General features: G+C 43.3%; 2 long non-coding RNA genes across 4 annotated transcripts; both read left to right on the forward strand.

Annotated features, from left to right (window-relative positions):
* The first annotated feature begins 1,016 nt into the window (after window positions 1-1,016).
* Window positions 1,017-4,001, forward strand: LOC148122619 (uncharacterized). Its single transcript, XR_015737361.1, has 2 exons — window positions 1,017-1,201; window positions 3,769-4,001. It is a non-coding gene; the product is annotated as an uncharacterized LOC148122619 (long non-coding RNA).
* Window positions 4,002-4,994: 993 nt separating this feature from the next.
* Window positions 4,995-16,367, forward strand: LOC146895284 (uncharacterized). Of its 3 annotated transcripts, none has more exons than XR_015737358.1 (3): window positions 4,995-5,284; window positions 11,687-11,829; window positions 16,237-16,367. It is a non-coding gene; the product is annotated as an uncharacterized LOC146895284 (long non-coding RNA). The 3 variants fall into 3 exon arrangements; XR_015737359.1 differs by lacking the exon at window positions 4,995-5,284 and adding an exon at window positions 10,010-10,155; XR_015737360.1 differs by lacking the exon at window positions 4,995-5,284 and adding an exon at window positions 10,174-10,324.
* The last annotated feature ends 1,069 nt before the right edge of the window (window positions 16,368-17,436 follow it).

Raw genomic sequence — 17,436 nt, forward strand, 5'->3', positions numbered from 1 at the left:
ATGCCAACATTTATGTTTACAGACATGTCAGTGTGGGCCTCCTGACTGGGTCCCCAACTTCTGGTGAGCTGTGAAGTTCAACTGTGGGACTTAACCCTGGCTTATCTCAGGCTCCCATCTTGGGCTCATTGCTCCCGTTGTGAGCTGCAGAACTCCTTATACCTGTTGGCTTCTAGCACAGCTCAGCCCTCCTCCCTGGATTCACAGTTCCTGCCACCCTTGGTTTGTGGAAGTCCCAGTGCATCTGCCAGCCTTACCCCCCTCTCTGTCCCTAGCTTGCACTGTGTTGTGACACATGCGACTCTTACAATTCTGTGTTTTGTGGATTTTTTTCCCCTCCAGAATTTTCCTCCCTTAATTTTCAATCAGTTGCCTTTTTTAAAAACCCACACCATTTGCCAATTCAATAAAATAAGTTATTTTATTAACCCTGCTGAGTTAGCCCTGTTGCTGCAGACCTAGAATCCAAATGACTCAGGAGGCTAAAGCAGAAGAAGTGTAAGTTCAAGGCTTACCCATGCCAGCTTAGTGATATTCCGTCTCAAAAAGCAGAAGCAAAAACAAACAGTGAGTGTGGCCCCCTTTGGGAGCGGTGCTATTAGGGGTGGCTTTGTTAGAGTAGGTGTGGCCTTGTTGGAGGAAGTGTGTTATTGTGAGGGTGGGCTTTGTGGTCTCTTTTGCTCAAGCTACACTCAGTGTGGCACACAGTTCACTTCCTGTTGCTTGCGGATCAAGATGCAGAACTCTCAGCTCTTCCAGCACCATGTCTGCCTGCATGCCACCATGTCCTGTCATGATGATAATGGACTAAACCTCTGAAGCTGTAAGCCACCCTAATACGTTTTTCTTTCTAAGAGTTGCCATGACATGATGCCCCTTCATAGAAATAGAAACCCTAACTAATCCATTCTCCTAGGGCAGAGGCTAGCCAGCTCCTGTCTGGCTCTCACAATCTCCCATTGTGCCTGAAGCAGTGACTTCACCACCCTGAGATACCCTACCAGTACCAACAAGGGGCAAAACAGTATATGCCCTTCTCATACTCAAGACATGTTCTCCAATCCTGTTTCAGTGACCTTCTTGGTGATCGGTGTCTTCGTTTTCATCATGGGAGACTTTGTTTTCTATTTTCTCATTAACGTGGTGATTCAACAGTGTAGACAGAGAAGAGCACTCCATGGTAGAGAACAGCAGGATCATGGTATGCTGAGAGCTAGGCAGTGGGTGGGAAGAACTTGTAGATGCTGGACTGCATCTGTATCCAGTCTTCTCAAATTTTCTGAGTACTCTAAACTCTCAAACGCAGCGATTTTAGATTAGAAGTGTCAAGAAACACAGGGCAAATGTATATCCACGATCAGGAGTAGAACATGAGCTCAAGAATGAGGCTATGATTGGGGCAGGAATTTTAGGGTTGTCCAGAAGGTAGAAAGAGAGTCGGGATTTGATGGTCTGGAAGCAGATTAGAGAGCTCGGGGGAGCCTATGTCAAGGCATTTCAGGGTGTGAGTTTTCTTATTCTACCCTTGTTTCAGTCATGGCCACATGCAAATATTATCTCAGTACAGTTAGAAGTGAAGATGACCGTGGTGGCCATGAGACAGGGAGGAGGAGGAGTTGGAGTCAGGTGGAGGTCCCTTGACATCCCTAGTACATTCTTCTGTATTCTCCATCATATGGGGAAACTCCCAGTGTGTGTACAGTATCTGCAGATGGCATCCTGAGTCCTACCTGAGAGCCTTGTCCATGTTCTGAAGATGTCAAGAGATCTCTATGATTCCCAGAAGACATCAAGTCCTCTGTGTTTTCTGGTAGCAAACACTTCAAGGCAGAGTTTCTGCTCTGAGCCTCATATAGCACTCACACACGTGTCTGTCCTTGGAATGTTCCTGGTTTGATGACTCAGTGGCTAAGTTGGGACAGAGTGATGTCAAAGTTGGTCTGGATATGTGCTAGGAAGTGTGGAAGAATGGCTCTGGAAACAGGTGTGACTGGGTGTGGAGGGGACACTGAAGAGAACATAGCTTTGGAAAGCTACAGTTTCCATCCTGGCGAGGGATGATGCAGCTTTGGGAGGGGATTATTTAAGGAAAATGACCTCTCATCCAACTGCTTTACACCCTACTTGATACCTTGATAGCTCCGTGACAGCCTTGTGGTCCATTTCCATAGATGATCTAGCAGGTTCAGATAGGTATTTGTATCTAAATAATGTGACTGTATTTTTCAAACCAATGGAGGAAAAATTGTAATACTAAAGGGTGACTGGCAATGACAAAACATGCTTTGAAAGATCCTGGGATCTGATGCACAGTTTATTTGAGGGAAATAATACATAATGATAATAATAACAGCTGTTGAAGTTGATGTATCTAACAATTATCCAGAATGCTTCCAGTTACAAAATCTGTGATTGTCAGTACTTGAAGACACCACAGGGTTTACATAACCAAAGCCTCTACACACATAAAGTAACAGAAAGGAGTCGACAGAAGTTTCTCAAGGTTATAAAAAAAAAGTCAGAATGAACAGATGCAGCATGAACCTATTTTGAGTCCCATGGAAAAGTCCACCACTTCTCCACATTTCCCACCCTGGTCTTCTCTTGGAGATGAGGCTGTTTACAGAAGTTGAAGGGTCTGCTGGGCCTGTAACCCTTCGAGTGTCACATCTGTGAGCGGATAAGCTGGACATCCCAGGGCTACTACCACGGCAATGGCATCCAAGCGACAGCACAGGACACTTAGCCTCTTTCCTAGGCACCTTTAGGTCTTAGATTTATAGTCCATCCCCTCGTTCAAAAGTGTTGAGTCCATAAATGAATTAATCCATTGATGAAATCAGAGCACGCAGGACCCATCCACCCCACCTCGGAACACTGCTGTACTGAGGGAACAAGCCTCTAGCAAGTGAACTTTGTGGAGATATTTAAAGCCCGTATCTTAACGGGCATCCATTTCAGGGCCTCTAGACGAAGCTACAGTTACCTCTGTTGGTTGTCGGGAGATCGGGATCTGTTAGATGTCCTCATAGACTAGATGGCACCAACTGTGTAATTCCCCATCACCAGGTGGTATGGGATAATTGTCTGTATTCTGTCAATCATGTATTTTAATAAAATGCTGATTGGCCAGGCAGGCAGTATAGGTGGGAAAGCCAGACAGGAAGTAGAGGTGGAGCAAAGAGACTGGGAGTATTCTGGGATGCAGGAAGCTCCCTCCACACTCCTGCGCAGACCACCGAAGAGGCAGCATGTAACTTGCCCAGCTGTGAAAGGTATGGAGCCATGTGGCTAATGTAGATAAGAATAATGGGGTAACATAAGTTATAAGAGTTAACAAGAAGCCTGACCTAATGGGCCAATCAGTTTATAACCTTGTGGAGTCCTGTGTGTGATTTCTCCTTGGGATTTGCCGGTTGTGGGGTACTGGGTGGGACAGATACCCCAACAAGCCAGCCCGTCCCACATGTTACAACCAGGTTCCTGAGATTTTGTCATGGGAAAGCAAGGTATTTTCAGTTCTGTTCTCTGACTCTATGTCCCTGTTTTTATGGTCAGACCGAGAAACATCTCTTTAGAGTTTCTGAGTTATCATCAACCAGTAAGACAGACATTCCTGAGAAAGCCATCTGAGATTTCTCAGGACATGTTTCTTTGCAGCTTGTCCGTGGTTCAGATGCCCCCAGAAAGCTCCTGTTGTCTTTGGATTATAACTATAACAAGACCCCAAACTTTCTATTTCTGTTTGTTTTTTATATTGCTCAAAAGAAGAGCTGATGAAGGCGAGACTCCTGAATGAGGAAGAGGAGGCTGGAAGTCTGGTTGCTGAGTTCAGAGACCCTAGGACATCACGGAAGGAACCAGTGTGGCTGTGTTGAAACCGTCTATGCTATTGTCCAGGCTAGGGTTCTAAGACCACCACAGTGGTGACCAGATGGGTCAGCACTGCATTGTGTCCTCTTTTCCCACAAGGTGTCCCATAATAAACACTGTTCTCACCCCGCTCTGTGTAATTGAAGTCACTTCTGGAATAGGTAGATACAGAAGTCGGTTCTTGAGTAGGTAGATATAGAAGTCGGTTCTGGAATAGGTAGATACAGAAATTGGTTGGAAGTGGAATATTTTCAAGCTGCTAATTTTAAAATTTTGACCAAGGGGCATTTATTATATTTCAATTTACTTCTAAGCCGAATGGAATCTTTTAATGGTTGAGTTACTGGGGCAGCACCTCAGATGTTCACATCCAGATAGTAAACACGAACCTCTAGCTCTTGGTGAAGCCTGTCTCGCACCCTCTCAAGCACAGGTATTTTTTTGTTAATCAATCAATTAATTGTTCCTAGCTCAATAATAGTTTCCCCCTCCCTCCTCTCCTCCTAGCAACCCCCCCCCCATACCCCACTCCTTCCCTTTCTCTTCAGGAAAGAAGCACAAGTATTTTATTTCATTTTGTTGATTAACTTTTTTTTTTTTGATGCGGACGACTGAACTTAGGTAATGTGAGATGTCCTTCTGTATATGTGCTGCATTTATTGGTTGATGAATAAAATTGTTTGGGCCATTAGCTTAGTAGGATAAAGCTAGGTGGAAAATCTGAACAGAGATATACAGAGAGGGTAGGTGGAGCCAGAGAGATGCCATGTAGCTGTCACAGCCTTGTGATACATAGATTGATAGAAATGGGTTAATTTAAGACATAAGAGGTAGTTAATAAGAAGTTTGAGCTAATAGGCCAAGCAGTGTTGTAATTAATATAGTTTCTGTGTGATTATTTCAGGTATAGGTGGCCAGGAATGCCCACACTTAGGGTCTTACACAAACTATGTAATCACCTTACTACTGAATGACACCCCTCCAGCCTTATAGTGATGGTTTAAAATGAAATGAAAGCACACAGGGTTTAGTTGGGAAAACAATTTTATTTTACTTGTTCTTAACTCCTCTGGCTGTAAGAGCCTCGAGATCAGAAGTTCCTCCTTCTCTGTTGGGCAAGATCAGTGTTGAAGCGGACCTCAGCCTACTGCTAGGCTAGTCTACAAGGGTGCAGAATATTTTTTGTTTTGCTCCAAATGTTCTAGCTACGATGAAGGTGGGAGCACATTCTTGGCTCTTCACCTTGGAGATGCTCATGTGCGACATCTTGGAAAACAGTTTTGAGTGATAGATTATATATAAACTGTTCTCCATGTCCGCCATTGCTGTTCTTCACCATTGCGAAGCTACCCGTCTGAAGAAATGATGACCTTTTCCAGGAGGAGAATAAAGGGAAGACAAATGACAGCGGGTCAGTACGAAAGTCTCTGCTTGTATCTCCACATTCTACCCCAGTGTGTGTCCATCAGTGGGAGAGGAAGGAAATGAGGTGGCTATTGATCCATCTGTGGTGTGGCCAGTGGGATCATACACGGTGCAGAGTAAGACCAGTCTTGTGATGCTCGGAGAGCTTGCACAGCAAGTGGGCTTAAAATTAGCCTCCGTGGACAACATGGCCAAACTCTCCAGTCCTTTCCTTAGTAGGAAGTGTAGTGATTGAATCAGTGACGGCATACATTTTCTAAATAACTTCTCCCGACTCTTGGGCGTGTCTGGAGTACTACCCTCCCATTACTTCTGTATGTTTTTGCTGACTTCTGAATTTATCTTTTTTGTCTACCTCCACACTGCTTTCCGCATTCGCTCTACTCCATTTCAGTTAGTACACGAGCGTTTTACCATTTTATTCTTCAAAATCACCCTTAAGAGCTTGTGTCACCTACTCAACAATTTACCCGTACTTGGTGTTAAAGGAAAGGTGAGGATTAGAGACTGGGGCAAGGTATAAATAGCAGAACATTTGTCAACCTGTGTTACCCCACAGCTGTTCTCTCCCAGCCCTTCCGCAGGACCAGTTTCTCTTTGTGTCTCTTCCATTTTGTCCTGTGGCTCTCTACCTGCCCATCCTAACTTTTTCTTTTGTATCTGTTGAAAACTTTTCATTTCTGTCTCCTACAAACAGATCTTCCTGTCACGGGAATAGACGGGTGACAGGAGAGAAAGTCAATTAAGCACTTCTTCCCACGGAGGCAAAGTAGAACGCCGTGCACTTCAGATTGTATGTTTTCTTCACAGACAGGGACTCAGATAAGTTTCTTGCCTGGCCACTCTGGCTACCCTGATTCTCATCTTTCATCTTTGCTGTAGTCTGGGCATTAGCTCACCCCACCAAACAGAATCCATGTTAGGGGTTTAGATCAACTTTGTGTGTGTGTGTGTGTGTGTGTGTGTGTGTGTGTGTGGTTTTTATTTCAAAGGGAAATGCCCAAATTTCAGCATAGAACCCTTACAAAATTTTGTTACAGAAACAGGTCACTCTGGGTTGTAAGTACAGACAGGAACCCTGTGCACTGAGTAGCCTTACTGATAGGAATATGAACCCAGTTATAATAATTGGGCATGTGCTGAACTCTTGAAGCACAGTACACAGATGACATCAATTCTTCCTGCTGTTACATATAGCCCATGCATGGTGCTTCCTTGGTGCAAAACAAGTGTTGTGTTTTAAATTTCCATACTGTAATTTTTTCCTTCCTTATACAAACCACTGTGTTTACAAATACAAATGAGTTTACTGATAAGTAGAAAAATACCTGAAATCTTTGGTGATATCTGGAAAACAGTAGTAGAAAGGCCCTTGCAGATCTCCACTTGGTGTAAAATTGTGTGTGCTATGTATGTCTTCCATTGCTTTAGAAGCTATAATGTTCGTGGAATTTCTCTGGCTGGAATGATCACCATTGATCCATCACAGATAAGGGGACACTTAATTTTAGAATTTGAAATCTACACATTCACTGATAACATCTAATGAAGTTTGGCTCCAACATGTCAACTGCTTTTTACTGTTTTCAAAATACATTTGCACAAAGTAGGAACATTGGTTTTCTGTGCCAAAGCTCCCTTTTCCTGCAAGAACACAGAAGTAACAGAGACTGCCTAGTCTCAGAACGAACTCTGGAAGAACAGTGATGCCTATGGGAATAAAGAATCAACAAACTAACTCCCCTGGAGTGAACTTTTTCCTTGAGTGGACGGATGCAGGTTGACCTGGGGACTGCATGGCCGTGAGTGTGGCAGGCATTGGGGAATGGGAAGAGGCTGCCCTGGAGAAGTCCAAACTGCATTCCAGACAAGTTCTGAAGCACAATCATTTTCCAGTCCCTTCTACGACTTGTTCTACAGTTGCCGAAGGCTGTGGCCACCATCCCAGCTACGGGTCATGTCTGCAACTCTTCATGGAAGTAAGAATATTGCTAGCTTGAGATGTTAAACTATAAAAAATTGAAAAGTGGTGAGGACATAATTAAAATCCCAGATTATCGAGTTGGAATATTGATTTACTAGGAAGGCAAGAAAGAAGAACAGAGGTATAAATATTGCTGATGTTCTAAAGGATACAGAGGCAGGGTCTATCTATCAGGGTCCCAAAGAAAAGAAGCAGACATGGAGGAAAAATAACAGATGAGCTAACGGGAATAAGTAAGGAAGTAATAGTATAAGTACATCTGTATTAATAACATAGAGAAACAAATAAGCTAAGAGAAAGAAGTCAAACTAATATCCCGAGGTCCTAATAGGAAAAGAGCCATAGAGAGCTAGTCAACCAAAAAAAAAAAAAAAAAATCAAAGGACTCACATCTAGACCTATCAGAGGGAAATGAAAAAGCACCAAAGCAGAAAGGCACGTCTCTGGGAACCACAGCGGCCACTGTGGCTTTCAAAACATCCCATGTGACGTGCTATGGTCACAGTTTCCTCAATCTCTAAGTATTTCCTAGTTTAACTTCTTACTTCTTCTCTGATCCACAAGTTACGAGTGTGCTATTTAATTTCTACAAATTTGTGGATTTTGGACTTGGGCTTCCTAAGGATTTCTAAAGTTTATCCCACTGTAACTGGGAAAATTCAGTCACTCCACCTCTCTACAGATTCTTCTATGCCAGGGGCTTCCGTGGGTGACCCATACTGTAGACAGTACCGAATCTATGGACAGAGCGTTCCGTTGGGAGCAGTTGAGCTCTGAAACACGCCCCTGGTTGACTTTTGGAGACTGTTTTATGGGCAGGTGGTGTTTGCGGTGCCCGGGTTGGGTTTCACTTGGGTCCACCCAGTTCAAATGAAGGGTTTTTGCATGAACATTTAACGCATTGAACAGGAGCAACGAACGAGTCTTTGTTTTGGAAGCAAGAGGCAGGCTTGTTTGGCTTCTGCTTTCCCTCAGAAGCAAGGGACTTTTTGCCTATGCCCTAAAGGGTCACTGAAGCCTCTTGCTTCTTATATTAGGAGATTTAGAAGAAAACAAGGCACTGTGTCTCTCTCTCCTAGCAGCTGCTTGACACCTCTTGACTTCGATTGACGTAGGATCTTAGAGTGGTCTCCTGTGCTGGTCCCAGGCTTTCTGGCTAGTTCCCAGTATAGGCCCATGAGATTGTGAGTGGGCACCCATGTCTACAGAGCTCAGCTCTTCCAAACTCAGGAGGCAGCCCATGCTCTATCTGCAGCAGTTTATTGGGACTCCATCTTAGTGCTGGTTGTGAGTGGATTTTCTGGCTGGAATTTGCACCACTTGGATGCCTCATGGTTTTAGTTAGAAGAATGAGATGAAAATATAAAAATGTATTTTCCTCATTATTGATACTTGAGAACATTCCATGTAGCTTCCTCCCATCTCAGTAGAGTGGGAAATCCAATAATTGTTATTTTAAAAGCCTCACTTTAGATTGCTGATGTCCAAGTTTCATCAGCCAGAGAATGTTTCTGTTTTAGCTCCCTCCTGTTTCATCTTGTCCCTTCTCAGGCCTGAACTTTGTTAACTGAAAGCTAGATTTTAAAAGCAAACTTATTCTTGTCTGCCACCATGTTTGGCCAAAGTTCCTCATCTTTTTTTTAAGGCACATGGGCAGATCTGACCAGACAAGTAACCATATTGGGTAGTGGTTTGTTTAAGTTGGTTTCTGGTGAGCTGCTCTTCAAGTTATGGTCCCCCAGAAGTTTCAGTTGGATATCAACCATCTAGGGCCTGGAAAGTTTCCTAACATCATTGTTTTCTCAAACCCTGAAATGAAATAAAGATACAAACCCTTTGGAACACCTTCACCCCTGAAATGAAGAGGGCACCTCTTCAGAGTCCTCTCAGAGGCTAAGCATCTCTGTCCAATAAGGAATTCTGCAGCTGCTGTAACACATGATGCCTCTTGCCTTTGATGTCTGGGATTTTATTTCCCAGTTGTGTGTGAGGTTCCCGTGGAACAATATTTAGACCTTGGATATCTTGTCCAATCCACCACTGGGCACATTCTAGCTTCTTGGGCGGTGATGTCTTTGTTTTGTGTGAGGAGTAATGAGTTTGGCCACCTCGAGAGAAAATATATGGTCCTCTGGAGCCAGAGATTTGACATGAATCACCCTATAGGGTGTAACAGGAGCTGGCAAAGACTATGGAGACACAGTATCATCTTGTCGTGGGCACCTGCCGGTTACTGTAGGGAAGACTGTGTTTAAACAAGAATTGGGAACACTGCATATTTGGGGAATAGTCTAAGGCAGAGTTATCCTGTGTCAGTGAGCTGATAATCTTTGGAAAAAGGGACTTTAAGTATGAGACAATTTTATTGTAAGAAACTTCCAGAAAAGGGAACCTAGACTGATCTAAATTGGGAGGAGAATGTGAGCTAGGATTGCATAATGGATTAGGAATGTAGAGATATCAGTTCAAGGGCAGTCTCATTATTGAGTGCTGTGGTTTCAATGTGTTAATCCCAAGGCAATACTTTGGAAACTTATTTCCCTTCCAACACCAGTGGGTCCTAGGACGAGGTGATTATGCTAGTGGGCTAATGCCATTGTGGCAAGAGTAGGTAGGCATCCTGAAAGTGGGTCGTTATAAAGCCAGGCAGCTCTCATGTGCAGAGACACGTGCGTGCATCCTCTTGACCTCTTCTGTGACAGAATGGAATCTCCAAAGAGCCCTCAGTAGGGATGGCCCAACTCTGGACTTCCCAGTCTCTAGCACAGTGAACAGAGCAAATTCTTTACTGATCACCCGCTCTGTGAAACTTGACCACAGCAGTAGAAAGTGGACGAAGGCACGGAGAACTGCTTTGTGCTGTACTGGGGAGGGTCAGCCCATCCTTTTGCCTTCCTCCTCACTGTTTTTGGGAAATGCTGCTGGGACCAGGGAGCATGTCGTGGGAGTGTGTGCTCAAATCACCCACAGTATTTGTTGAGCTCAGAGAGGAGATAGCACGCTCATCTTGGAAAATGCAGTGCTTTCTCTTCATTGACCCAGGTAATGGGGGAGATACTTCTCTCCTCAGGTAGAACACACATTTCTGATGAACACCAAGGCAGGTAATGGTAGGGATTCTAGGAAAAAACATACAGTCTTTCTTGAGTAATATATATTCTTGATTTGATTCTCAAATTTAAATGCTAATCTCTTTAAGCTAATCCTGGGATTGAGAAATCTAAAACAATGAATTGGCGTCTTATTATGCATATAGGTGTTCCAATGTAAAGAGTTTTACTTCCTGAATATATAGTAAGTTACACTCTTGATTGGTCTGGACAGTCAATTTTGTTTTAGGTCTCCTAAGGGAAGCTATGTAGGAGCTGAGGAGGAGTCTCAGTGGGTAAAGGGCTTCCTGTTCAAACATAAGGACTTAAGATTTCCATATCCATATTAAAACTGTGAGATACAGGTCTGAAATATTAGTGCTAGTGCTAGTGTGTGTGTGTGTGTGTGTGTGTGTATGCGAGTGTGTGCGTGCGTGTGTGTGTGTGTGTGTGTGTGTGTGTGTGTGTGTGTGAACAGCTTGCTAACCTGCTGGTCTAGCTGATAAGGCAGCTTTCATTGATCCTGCCTCCGATAAAGGTGGAGAGCAATAGAGAAAGGTATATGATGTGTATTTCTGGCCTCTGTGTGCACAGGATGATCATACTACACATGTGCGCACACAAAAATAGTAGGGAAAACATCTGGTAGGCGGGAAGCTATCCTGACCTCTGTCACAGAGAGCTTGAAGCTTGGCCAATCCCCACTCAGATCCTCACACTCCCATTGTCTCTGAAGCTGTGATGTCATTGCTGAGCTCACCTAGGAGGTGAAGGAGCTGAGGCAGAGAATTCTATATCTTCCCTCCTGTCCCAATGGCAGAGATTGAGACAGGGGTCAGCCTGTTCCCAAATGGTGTCCCTTGGCTCTATGCAGTCTTTGCTATGCTGTCTGTATTTTTCCTTTTTGTCTTGTTCTCGCCTTTTTTGCTTGAGATAGACCAATACATCAAGAAATGTAAGTACCGTGACTTAAGAAAACAGAGGACCGTTAGAGAGAGGATGAGTGTGTTGACATGGGGGAAGCGCCGCCACGCTGCTGGAAATGAGCCTTACTTCTTTTCTCTGCTCCAAGCTCATGTAGACCATGGCTCCCAGGTGTTGGAAGTTGTAATCTTATGTTAGAAAAGCTTAGAGGGCTCTGATCTGAGTTGTGCTAAGAAACCTATGGCTTAAATACTTGCTGAGAAGGAGAAACTGTCCTAAGCCCTGACTCATGACTTGTGTAACCCCAGTACAAAGACGTGGGGGACCCCGAGGACTCTGGGCTGTGAGCAAGCTTCTCCAGTAGACTCTGACCTGAGGTGTTTTGTCTCAGTCTTGCTCAGGTGCCGATGTTCTCTGCGCGATGCCCCAGATAAGGATCAAGACAGGAATGAGATGAAGATGGGCCATCTGGGAAGACCAAGTATGTATCCTCTGTCCCTCACTCCTGGGACGGTTCCACAGTCTATGTGCCAAGTAAGGGAATTCTCTGATAAATCCTGGCCTTCTGTGTTCTTGGTGTACCTTCTCCTTCTGTCAATTTTGGTCTAAGGGCTTTGAGGTTTTCTCTAGATAAATATATTTTTTTAAGCAGAGGCTTGGTTTTGAACTCTCATTAACTTGTGTTGGTTGAAAACAATCTGTTTTGTCATTTATATCTGTAATATTTCTCTTCCCATGGTATCCTTGCAAGGAAAAAAAAGGCAACTTTTCTACAGAAAGTGGCAATATATTTCTTGCTCTGACAGGGCTGAGGAAAGAAGGACGTTGTAAAGATACATCGTTGGCTAGAAAGCCTGTGGAAAAAAGGTCTATCTTTGGCTAGGTGATGTCCTGTTGATCAAATTCATGTAAATATTAGTGATATTTCCTTCCTATGGTACCAGAGATTGAACCTAGGGCTCCACCTAGGCTAAACATACATCTCACTACCGAGTTATATACTCAGGCAACGACCACAGTTCCTGTGGACTGTGTATTATGGAATTTGCTTTTTCCATGAAGGTGGTCTCTGACCTCCTTTCCACTTCATGACTCTTGTGACATCACAGAGAGAGAATATATTAGATTCTAAATTTCTCCATGACAACCATGTTGGTAGTTCTTGTATATATGCCCTGTAGATATTCTTCCCAGGTTTCTTGCATATGAAATTGAAATGTCTGTAAAACATATTATTTTGTTTGGAAATAAGCAAAACAGGTTGAAAATAAGCTTTCATATGAACAAACAATTGAATTTGAAATTTTTTGTTTCTAAATTTAAGAGACTATTACTATTTACTTGGATTTTTCACATCCCCAAACATAACCAAAATATGCTGGGTATGGACAGCCAGAATATCTATCCCCAGTGTGCCATTAAATTAATGAACACACAAAATTATAATATATATATATATATATGTATATATACATATACATATATATATATATGGTGAGGTTAAACGAATGACCTCAGAGTTCCCATGAAGTTCCTAATTCCCAGTCACTTGTTCAAAGGCCTCTGCTACTTCATTCTCCCTGTGCTAAAGCTGTAGAGACCCTGGCTGATGTAGAGCTCAAGGTGAGTATTTCAAAGAAGACAAATAGGCAGCCCTGTCTGAAACTTTGTGTTTCAGCAATGAGTGAGGGATATTTCCTTCATGCAGACTAAGAAATCCCCTGATCACCCGGGGCCTCCCGAGCCTGAGCAAAGGGTGCTGAGGCAAGTGCAGCCGTTCTTCCCGAGAGCTCAGAGACAGAGGGGATTCCTCTGCCCTGCTCTTCAGCTTGCAAGCATTTCTGAGAATTGTTGGTACTATCCAGGGCTGGCTCATCCTGGGCTCAGTCGGCCATGTTTGCTTTTTTCTTATTTCCAGGCTGTTAGGAGCACGTCTCTCAGATTCGAAAGTTAGTTCTTTGGAGGGTCAGCTATGCTTTGTGCCAGTACTGTATGAAAGCCAAGGCGCGGGGAGTCTGAGGGGTTGTTAAAATGTGGACATTTTTGCTTCATCTTACAACTTCATTGTCACACGTATTGATTTTATGTCGTTTCTTGGGTTAGACGGGGCAAGAACTGGTCCAGATTTTCTTTTTAAAAACATTTAGCTATATGCATCCAGGTGTTTTGTTTTCATGCATGTCTGTGTTGCTACATGGATGCAGTGTCCATAGAGGCCAGAAGAGGCATCTGATCCCCGGGACAGGAGCCAGAGGGTTGTTTTCCCAGTGCTGGGAATCAAACCCGAGCCCTCTGCAAAAGCATTCAGTGCCTTTGACCACCGAACCATCCTCCCAGCCCATTTTCTTCTAAAAGCATAGAATCTTAGTGCTGAAAGGATTGGAGCTGCTATGTTCTGATTCTCAAATGAGAAAACTCCGTAGCTATAGAATAAGGGACTCTGGTAAGGAATGACTTCCAGAACATAGGCAAAAGCACCTGCCCAGGGACAATTTATAAACATCAGGATAGTCTATGTACTTATTTTGGGAGTCAGGAAAAAATGTAAAATCACCAGGGAATAAATATTCTGGTTGTGTTTTTCTCCCTTCCATTTCTTATGTATTATAACTTGAGAGAGAATTTCTTGTGACAAATATTTACCAGACCATAGTTCAGGGGTTGCATCTTGATATAACTGCATAGTTTTATGATGTGCAAAAATAGCTTTCACACATTATTTCAGCTCTCAATGAGTGTTTTCTAAGATGGCCATTCTGCTTAGTCCTGGTTATAATCAACCACCTTTCTCGTTCCTCCAGGATGCCTTCTGGTGTCATCAGAGAGGAGTTATGGGAGAGAAGAAAGATGGGTTAGGAAAAGAACCATCCCTGTTTGTGAGGGTAGCAAGGGGGCCCAGGGCCTCTGAGAGCTGTACCCCTGAAGCACTGGTCTAAAAGTGACTGAGCTAATAAGGGCCACCTGTGACATCAAAGCCCAGCTAGGAGAGGGATTCTGAGGCGCGCTCCTTACTTACATTGATAAGACGGCTGTAAATATGTTGAGATTCTCAGAAAAGTTCTGAGCTGTGCTAAGATTTCAGTGAATTTTCTGTTCCCTTTCACTCAACCACTCAACCGCTTTTATTTACCCCAAATTCCAGTTTGATGTCCTATTTCCAGGAGCACGTCTAGGCAAGTGAACGGCAGACTGCACTGTCTGTGAAAACCATACACAGAACCATTCTTCCGGGGGAAAGAGCAGCCATTCGATGACTCAGCAAATTCTAGACCAAGGACTATAGAGTCCCTTTCTATGCTTAAGATAGTACCCAAACAGTACCCGGACATTCCAAAATGTGCTTTCTAGGTTCTATTGTTTTCTTCTGGCATGATCTTCTGTAGCCATAGGACAGAATGTGGTTTCATGGTGATAAACTCATATGGAAGGGTTAGCCACAGGCTTCATCTACCCCAAACATTGTGGACCTTGTATTAGTCAAATTGCTATTAACTATATAAAATACCTATAGAACCAGCTTGTACAAAGAATAATATTTTTTGGTTTACCATTTTGGAAGTTCAAATCCATGATGAGTCAGCCTTCATCTTTTTGATGCAGTGCATCATTGAAAAGCAGAGGGTGGAGCGAGGTTGATGACGTCAGCACTGGATAGCAAGAGAGAGGGCTTAGGAGAGAATGGGTAACCACAACTAATTGTCAAAGCCAAAGAAATTCTCTCTTCTGCCATAAGAAGAAAATCCAGATGCTGAAATTATAGGAATGGGCCACCTTGTGCAGCTTAATCTAAACCTTTCTGTTGTTGCTATTCAAAAGGGAATCAAAAGTAAATCCAAACATAGGCCTGTATACATTCTGTTAGTGATTTATTAGTAATGATAAGGAAGAGCGCTCAGCAATGTTTTCTTTAACATTTCAATCACTTGAATTTTATCTCATAAATTTAAAATTATTTAATCTTCAGACTCTCAGAGATCTCCAGGCTGAAGATAGTGCGACCCGCAGACAACTTGTTTCCCTGTTTCCATCTCCCAAGGTCATAAGTAACTTTGAAAGACCATTTCCTATGGGTCCTTTGTTTAGTTACTATCTTTCATAATGTCCCATAAAGGATTTTCCAGTAATTATGCTCCAAGATGACCTTTGACCTTTCTGCCTGGGATTTTACTTCGTCCATTGATCAGGAAGCTCCCAGATCTTTGGGCACATTTTGGGTTCTTAGGCAGTAACTTTTTTGTGCTGTGAGTTTACACACCCTCTGAATGTGGGTGACAGTTATGTGGTTTGATCTGTTGGGGGGGGGTTGCAGTGGGACCAGGACTTCTCCTGGGTGCGTGAACTGGTTTTTTGGAGCCCATTTTCTATGATGGGATACCTTGCTCAGCCTTGATATGGGGATGGGGAGAGGCTTGGTCCTGCCTCAACTTGGTTTACCAGACTTTGTTGACTCCCCAAGGGAGGCCTTATCTCCTCTAAGGAGTGGATGGGGGATGATGGAGACAGGAGAAAGGGAGAGAGGGGAACTGGGGCTAGTATATAAAGTTAAAAAAATAAATAGATTTACAATAATACTAATAATAATAATAAAAAAGACTTAGCCTGTCATTCATCAGTAACTGACCTGGGACTTTATCTGACACCATCTCCTCTTCTGGTAAAGTTATCTTAATGGAATGATTTGAAGTGAACTTTTCCATTTTCTGTCTTCGTGTCTTCTGGTTGTGCAATTCCGTATCAACTGTGTCTGCTAGTCATTTCTCCTGATGTTTAGCCGGCAGCATGACACCAGCAATGTGCTTTTATTTTAATATAAATGTCTTGAGATGTTCACGGATATTTGGAAACATTTGCGATTGGAGTCCATGATAGTTTTTTTCTTTTCAAAATGGGTTGTGTCATTTTGCTGCACTCATCAGTGAGCTATACGTCCTTGTGTTTCAGGATGCCTTCTCCATGCCCCCGGGAGAGCAGCTCCAAGAAGAGAGGCAGCTGGAGTGAGAGAAGACAGTTCAATTCTGGTGGAGATGGTAGGAGAAAGGATCCAGGAAGTCTGCCCAGTGACATCAGTTTGAGGGCCATCAGAGTCAGGCATCATTTTGATGTCTGTGAGGTGTCCTGTCTCAGAATGATGCCTCTAACATCCTCATTATTTGTACCAAAATAAAAATGATAATAAAGATTTCGGGCATCTCAGAAAGTGTTATCAGTTCTTTGTTGAGCCCCTAACCTTTTTTCATCCCATCAACTCAAAACCCCAATGACACTGTTGCTGTGCAGATGAAGCGCTGTGGAGGGACCTGTGTTATTTCTCTCCCCAAACAATACTTAGTTTCAAGTAAGTGACTGTTAACCCATGAAGTTCTGGGACAGAATGATGTCACCAGTGAGTAGAAAAAGAAGCTTCCTTTGCCCTTAGGCTGGAAATGACTCCAACTGAGATCAACTTAGATGGCCTGCTTGGGAGACATTAAAGACATACTTTTCTAGCCAAGATTCTCAGAATGTCTTGGAGAGCAGAGGCTGTGAACTTACTACTCTGGTCCCAATTTGGTCCTCTGTGAGTGATCTGTATTTTTCTCTCCCTAACACTTTTAAAATAATCTAATAGATTACCCAGAATTGCTGAACCAGAGATCCAGAAGGAAGTCCCAGCAACAAAAATCTTGTATTTTTCACTTTTAAAAATAGTGCGCGCGTGCGTGCGTGTGTGTGTGTGTGTGTGTGTGTGTGTGTGTGTGTGTGTGTGCGCGCGCATGCCATAGCACATATGGGGAGTTCAGAGAACAGCTTCACAACCTCAGGTGTCAGTCCTTAGCTTCCATTAGCTAAGTTAACTGTGCGCACGCATGTGTGTGTATGTGTCTGCACCTGTTTACCCTATGAGCCTCACATGTGGGCCGTTACCCACAGAGTCAGAAGAGGGTATGAGATCTCCTGGGGTTAGAGTTACAGGTGGTTGTGAGCCACTTCGTATGAGTTCTGGGAATTAGACCTTGGTCCTTTCCTAGAGCAGCAAGTGCCCTTAAGAGCTGAGCCATCTCTCCAGTGTCCACCATTTTTTGTTTTGTTTTTGTCCAGAAAATTTTAACAGGTTTATTTATAATTGTTATAAAGTTGAGCTGTTGAAATGTGGTCACTGAA

This window comes from Myodes glareolus, chromosome 3 (assembly GCF_982192425.1).
Source record: "Myodes glareolus chromosome 3, mMyoGla1.1, whole genome shotgun sequence".
NCBI classification, from domain to species: domain Eukaryota; kingdom Metazoa; phylum Chordata; class Mammalia; order Rodentia; family Cricetidae; genus Myodes; species Myodes glareolus.